The sequence below is a fragment of the Alligator sinensis genome, unplaced genomic scaffold, assembly GCF_000455745.1.
Source record: "Alligator sinensis unplaced genomic scaffold, ASM45574v1 scaffold123_2, whole genome shotgun sequence".
NCBI classification, from domain to species: Eukaryota; Metazoa; Chordata; order Crocodylia; family Alligatoridae; genus Alligator; species Alligator sinensis.
In genome coordinates, this window is record NW_005841917.1 from 3,290,657 (window position 1) to 3,298,534 (window position 7,878).

Below are 7,878 nucleotides of genomic sequence, written 5' to 3' on the forward strand. Positions count from 1 at the left end.
GGGCGGGGGTTTGGGGTGGGAGCAAGGGGGTGGCAGGGCGGGGGGGTAGGGACTTTGGGTGGGGGGCAAGTGGCACAAGCAGGGCATCCTACCATGTACCCCTTGCTCTCATTTTGTTTTTCTGCCATGCCGGCACTCCAGCACCTTCCGAGCATTGTGGTGTTTTTTGGCGCACCGGCCAAAAAACATTGCCTACCCCTGTTATAAGGTCTATATAAGTTAAGGACTGCCATGACTGAGCCCAGGCTGCTTCCAGCAGGGCTTGCAGCATCCCAGCTGCCTGCTGGGAGCAGCCTGGGCTCCCAGCTAGCAGCAGCTCCCCAGAGCCAGGGCCAGCTGCAGCTGGGAGGCTCCAAACAGCTGTGCAGGGCTCTGGCATCAGCTCCACACCAGTGCAAGCAGGCACACCTCAGAGTGGGCGATGGGGGTGGGGCCTGAGGCAGTGCAGCCCTGGTCTCTCCCCCGCTCCTGCCATGGAGGTGATGAGCCCGGCGCAGCTGTTTGCAGCCTGCCTACTGCTTGCTGCAACTGCCCAGAGTCTGGGCTGGCTACAAAGGGAGCTCAGCACAGCTGTTTGGAGCCTCCTGGCTGCAGCCAGCCCCGGCTCTGGGGAGCTGCTGCCAGTCAGGATCCCGGGCTGCTCCCAGAAGGCAGCTAGGATGCTGCAAGACCTGCTGGGAGCAGTCTGGGCTCCAGCAGCTTCCGAGAGCTGGGGTAGCCGGCGGCCAGCCACAGAGTCCGGGCTGTGGGGAAGGGGCTTTGGGTAGGGGGCAAGCAGCAGTAGGGCTGAGGGGCACGGGCTTTGGGTGGGAGGGCACAGGGCAGTAGGGCTGGGGGGCAGGGGCTTTGGGTGGGAGCCAAGGGGTGGCAGGGCTGGGGGGTAGGGACTTTGGGTAGCACCTTCCGAGCATTGTGGTGTTTTTTGGCGCACCGGCCAAAAAACATTGCCTACCCCTGTTATAAGGTCTATATAAGTTAAGGACTGCCCAGGAGGAGGAGCAGTAGCCATTATGAAAAAAACTCAGAGAGAGAAGCTGGACCATCTGAAACTTGCTCTCTCTTGAAACTCATGATCAATGAACTGCCTGCCTCCAGAGGGAACCTCCACCTTCTAGATGATACTTGTGAGTAAGCTGCCTGAGATCTAACTAGATATATAGCTTGCAGTAACTCAGATGCGTGATCAAAGGCTACCCGGCCACCCAGTTTGCTCTATGGGATTTCTCTGACATTGCTCTACCCTGTACCCTATTCCAAGCCTACTCCTTGTAACCAATAAAGTTCTCCTTTGTACCTGGTATGGGAGACTTATTGGGAGAGGGGCTAGATTATGCTTTGGGGGGTCCCCTTGGTTCAGCTGACTAAGGGAAACCACTATTTGTGCTTTAGGCTAAGGGAAGCACCCCAAGTTCTTGAAGTGGGTTAAATACCCTCAAAGACTACTAGGCCTGTGTTTCTCAGGGGACACAGAGCCAGGATCTGTCCAGACCCTGGGTGGTAGCAGTGTTGCCCCCAGGCTAGCGGGTGTGCTCCAGGAAGGGGGTGGGCCAGACATAAGGCACCCCCGGGGAGGCACTCGGAGCCTGGAAGGTGGTCAGGCACAGTGAGGTGGGTGGCTCAGCCCTGAAGCGCACCCCCTACTGGCCCACCACAACTATAATTTAATTGCTATAGTAATTATGACCTACTGACTAGTTAAGGGTTTCTAGGCTATACAGTGTTTTTTCTCCAAAGACCTGGAGGGTTGAAACTGAAAAGCATTTTGTACCCAATTAAGCAGCCAACTATCTTACTTGGCAATAGGGGGCTACCACAATGAAGAAGCAGAAGACAGATGAGGACTCCATTTTATCTTTATTGTGTACCACCTCTTTAAAGGTTCTTCTTTCTGGTGGGATGGCTTGACTGTCTGAAATATTTATCTATCTAGTGAAGAGAAATTGATATACATTCCAGAGAGATTTCTTATCTCTGTCACAGGAGTTCAGGATATTTAGAATGTGCTGCCACTTTAATTATATAACTTTTCCTACCTAAATGAGGAGAAACATCTAAAAAAGAATGCTTCAAATATTGAAGTTAATTTTTACTTTTTAGTTTCAAAATATTCAGCTTACTGATACTTGGTTCACTGACTCATGTTGTTCAAGAAGGACAAGTGCAAAGTCCTGTACTTAGGACGGAACAATCCCATGCACCAGTACAGGCTGGGGGCTGACTGGCTGGGCAGCAGCTCTGCAGAAAAGGACCTGGTGGTTACAGTCGACAATAAGCTGAATAGGAGCCAGCAGTGTGCCCTTGTTGCCAAGAAGGCTAACGGCATACTGGGCTGCATTGGTAGGAATGTTGCTAGCAGGTCAAGGGAAGTGATTATGTCCTTCTAATCACCACTGGTGAGGCCACATCTGGCGTACTGTGTTCAGTTTTTGGCACCTCACTACAGAAATGATGTGGACAAATTGGAGAGAGTCCAGCAGAGGGCAACAAAAATGGTGAGGGGGATGGGGCACATGACTTATGAGAAGAGGCTGAGGGAACTGGGCTTATTGGGCATCTATACTGTGCTCTGGGAGGAGAGGGAAGGAGAGGGAGGTCTCTTTAATTAGAGCAACTTTAACAGCTGCTCTAATTAAAGTGCCCAGAGTGTCACGTGTATCAGAGTCCCTGCTCTGAAAAATGGTGGCAGAAGCAGTTTAACTAAAGCTTGTTTGATAAGCTCTAGTTAAAGCCCCCCCACCACCATTTTTCAGAGCAGGGACACTGATACATGTGATGCTGGAGTGAAGTGGAGTGGTAATTACTATGTTCCAGCAGACTCAATTAACTGAGTCTGCTCTGACACATTGTAATAACAGGACATTGGAGCAGCTTCTCTGCACATGTATAGGTGTTCTTTTAGTTTAGAGAAGAGAAGACTGAGAGGGAATTTAATAGTAGCCTGCAACTACCTGAAGGGTAGTCTGAAAGAGAATGGAACTAGGCTGTTCTCAGTGGTGACAGATATCAGAACAAGGAACTATGGTCTCAAGTTGCAGCAAGGGAAATTTTAGGTTAGATATTAGTCAGAATTTTCTCACTAGGAGGGTTGTAAAACACTGCAACAAGTTACGCAGAGAGGTGGTGGAATCTCCATCCTGGCAGGTTTTTAAGACCTGGCTAGACAAAGCCTTTGGTGGGATGATCTAGTTGGGGATGGTCCTGCTTTGAGCAGGGGGTTGGACTAGATGATCTCCCAAGGTCCCTTCCAACTTTAATTTTCTATGATTCTATGGCTCTTTGGAACACTTTAATTGAATTAGCTCTAGAAGATAAGAAGAAATGACTCAGGATTAGCTCAACACAGCAGAATCTCTGAGAGATTTTGAAGTGACTTCAATCCCTTTTATACTCTGTGATGGTACAAAAAAGAAATGGTGTGGGAAAAGAGTAAATTATAATTAACATCCATGACTAGATCTAGTCAGAAATCAGCAAGCTAGTCTTGTATTGGAAAACACAATTTCCTGATTTAAAACAAATGTTTACATTACATTTTCAATGGGGGTGGGGAAAAGTCTAAATCATTTCATTTTGACCTTTTTAAAAAAATGAACTAGTTAAATAACATTTAAAATACTTTGATTCAAATGTTTTCTTGGACTTCATTCCAGATCAGAGCACAAGCTTGGCAATACTGGAATTTCTCACAAAAACAGAAAATACTTTCTAAAAAGCTTTTATCAGTTTCCAAACTGGTACTCTCACATAGTTAGAGGCAGAAAGTGAACAATGTTAATCAGTGGCACGTAATAAAAAACATAATCATGTCTCAGTATATACTAAATAATTTCTGTAACAGAATTATCTCAAGGATCTGGTTCCATGATCTCAAGTCTTGGTAAAAAAGTATCAATAGATTGATTATGGATTCACCTACATTCCAAATCAATTGTCAAAATCATGAAAGACTTCAGAGTCCAAGACACACAGTTTTTCTTCTGAGCCTTCTTACTTTTCATACTTTTGCCTGTCCTTGCCATGATCCTTGAATTCTCTGATCCTCTACTTCTGATCTGTGGCAATTCTTTACAGATTCCTTTAGTATGTCTTTGCAGATAAAATATGTAGATATTTTCATGTTATACTTAAAGGACCACAAAATAGGATTTTCTTCAGAAAAAGCTTTTTTTAAAAAAAAAAAAGTCTCCTGGGACAACGCTCTCTCTATTTGATCCAGAGTTCATTGAAGTTGGTAGAAAATGTAAATAGCAATAGTTATTTCTGTAAAGCTTGCTGCTGGCTTGTGGTTTTCCTTTTTAAAAAAAAATACAACCTTGTGGCAAAGCTGCACCAATTTGTTAGTTGGGATCTGGCCCATCAACTTCAGTGGGCTATGGATCCTGTTGTGTGTTGCAAGTCACATATCTGATTACTTTAACTGACAACAAGAAACATGCTTCTGTGTTGGTAGCAGGAGCCAAAATATCTTTGGAAGAACAATCTGGATTTCCTCTGCCTCACATATAAGTGTGCACATAAATAAATAAATAAATAATTGCCAGCTAGATTCTAATTTTTTATTATTCCTGACATCTAATAATGTAATAAATAGCTTGTACTCCTGATGCCAGGCTCAGTTGACAGAACTGCCATTTAGAAAACTCATGTTTTAGTTGGGATCAGAGCATGTATTTGGATGTCACCAGAGGAAAAACATGGTATTGTAAGAGGTGAAATTCTGACCCCAGTGAAGCCAATGGAAGTCTCAATTTGGCATTGGGATCTTACTTTGAATCTGTTCTTACATGAGGAAGAGGGGGAAAATATCTTGCTATACATAGTAAATCTTACTTTCTCTATATATACATGTCTTTGCTTCCTTGTCAGATTTGATGCTGAAATATAGCGATGCTGCTACCACTGACTCAGAAACAGCGCATTTTTGTTTGAAGCTCTGCATATACTTTCTGCCACATTAACAAACCTAGCAAATCCCACTGCAATTATGACTTGAGACAACTGATTGGAATTTCTTCTCTAAGAGCACAGATCTGTGAACAAATGGCTAAGCCAGGCCAGCATATAAATATACAGGAACTAATTACTTTATATCTAATAGATACATATAAAGGTTCTAATGACTTAAAATGCATGTGCATAAACTGAAAGTCATGTCAATGGAGATAGTTTCTGAAATAGCTCTACCACACTGATAAAATTTATTGAACATAGAGATAGTGTACAGCAAATCTACATGAGATGTTTTCTGCGGAGTTGCCTTTATAATCTCCACAGTAGTCTCAGCATCTACATGTGCGGCCCTATTAGGCTGCAATAAATTAATTAACTCCACCTTAGGTTAGTACGCGTAAACACAAGTAATATCCTATGGTGGTATTCTTTAGCGTGCAGCAATGCACTTGTAGAAGCTGACAGGGCTGGCTGGGGATGGAGGGTGCTTGAGCATAGGGGTTGCCTGCCAGCTAGTCCCACACTGGAGCACCCTCATGTCCCAGCCAGTCCCTCTGCACCATGTTGAGCAAGGTCAAAGCAGCCCTGGCAGGCTAATGCCTCAGGCCTCCTGCCAGCTGGGGCTGCTCAGACCTGACTTAATATGCTGCAGTCCTAAGCACACATGTAAACATGGTGCCCAGGAGCAATAAACTCTGGCACAATATGTACCAGTTTATTGCATCACATTAATTTCACATGTAGACATGCCCTCTATGTAAGTTTAGCTCTGCATAATTAATTTGTTAACCTCTCTTTTGTAGAAGTTGAAAGGCATTGAAAATTCCAAACATAATTTTTTTTTTCTAACAACTTCTAGATTTCCTGTGTGGGCTTAGTATTCCATCTAAATACAGCCCAACTAGAAATGGTCTCCTGATTGCATATTAACTGCTCTCAGTTGGAGACCTGTATCTAACTTTGTGCAGATGTTAAATCAAAGGCACAAATGCCATCTTTATGTCTTGATGGTATTTTGTTGCCTGTGTGTCAATGCAAATGACAAAGATCAGGGGAAAGATGTATCAAATAGCTGCTTTCTTATGCACTTTACAGTCATGGGTGCGTTTCACAATATAGGAGGGTGGGAGGGGGGAATGCAATGTGTGTGCATGTATAGGCCTGCGTCTCCATACACATCCTATCAAAATGAGAATGGGTAGGTCCTGGCCTTGCCACTACCAGGATATGCATGCCAAGTGGCTAGATATTAGCATGGGGCAAATAAAACAAATTAACTAACTTAGCAAATTTAGACCATTTTATATTTAGTAAATTCATCATGAGACATTTAGTCTTAAATAGATTCACTATTAAAAACCAACAGTTGAAGCATCAAGCAAATAACTTTTCATCTGAAATCATTTGTGAGCAGTTCATTGGAAGCATTTAGTTCTTTAGAAATCTAGTCACACTCATATAATCCATCCTAACAGGCTGGGAATACCCCTCAGCCATGTTTCTAGTGCAATAGTTCTATTTGAGTTGGAGAACTCACAAGTTCATTTTTAACATTATAAAGATAAATATTAAATTTTACTTTAATTAAGTAAATTAGTTTATAGATAGGAAAGTTCAGTACGTCTAGAAGTAATCCAAACAAAAAAGAAGATGGAGTAAAATGAACTTTTTATTCAAGTTAAAATGTACAGCTATCTTTTTTGAAGAACTTCACTTTATAAACCCCCCCCCCCCCCAAAAAAAAAAAAACCCCAAAAAACAAAACCCTCCACTCTTCAGAAACTTGGTCTTTTGAGGAAAAGGCCTGTAAAGCTGGATTTAAGTTCCCTTTCCTTGGGGTTCACGAGTCTAGAACCTAAAGGCAACACTAATATGCTGTGACTGCTAATGGCCATAAGGGATAATTCTTGGAGTTGGACTGCTGAGGTAGCAACTTCCGAGTTGCATGATCTTTTCACTCTGATCACTCTTTTGCTCCAAGAATAGGAGCTACTGTGGCTTCATGCCACCAAAGGACCTTCCGTCATTACAGAGATGAGGGCTACAGGCAGAGCTGCCCTAGACCCTTCACCTTGTAGGTGAAGATGTCACAAATCACAGTAGGGAATTACTTTAACTTTTAACTTGCTACTTTTATTTCCTTTGGGCCTCTCTGTTGCTAGCTATTTCTAGGATGTAAATATTTGGTATCAAAGGGAAAGCTCACATATGAGCTGGTGCAAAAAAACTGGCCCATATTTATTCAAGCAGAGACTCCTAATGGTGTGCGTTCCTTTGCAAGCTAAAAAGGAATTATCATTTTGATTTGGATCATAAGGGGAGAATAACTAAGCACAGGTTATATTGAATTTAAAGAGTAATTAAAAGGACGCTCTCGAGACCTTAATGTAATTTTTCACTTATTTTTAAGTTGGTGGAAACTTAAAGCTAAAATCTGCTCATTTTCTGTAACACTGGCTGCTTGAAGACATTAAAAAACCCCCCCAAAACGAATCCCCCGCAATAAAATAGCACTTTACTTTAAACTCGATACATTCCTGTCCTGAGCCCCATGCATGCTCAGAAGAATCAGCTTTATCTAAAAGCACCAAAAAGCCCTGCTGAAGTGCCCAATCTTTACAGACACTGCCATGTTGATCTTTACAGATGAGCCATGTTGAAGTAACACACTGCCTCTTCCAGTAAAATGTGGTTTGGTTGTTTGTTTCTTTGTTTGTTTTAATGTTTGCAAGCAACCACTTTTTCTGTAGATAATGACCATTTTATGTTAACGCTATAAGGCTGCTTGATAGACCTTGGCCACTTGCTGGCCTTGATTTGCACTCTCTTTTTAGTAAACAAAGTTTGGGGAGTGGAACCTCAGCCAAAGTTTATTCTCTGCTACTAAAGTAACGTCAAAAACAAGTAATAATATCTTCAGTTAAACTT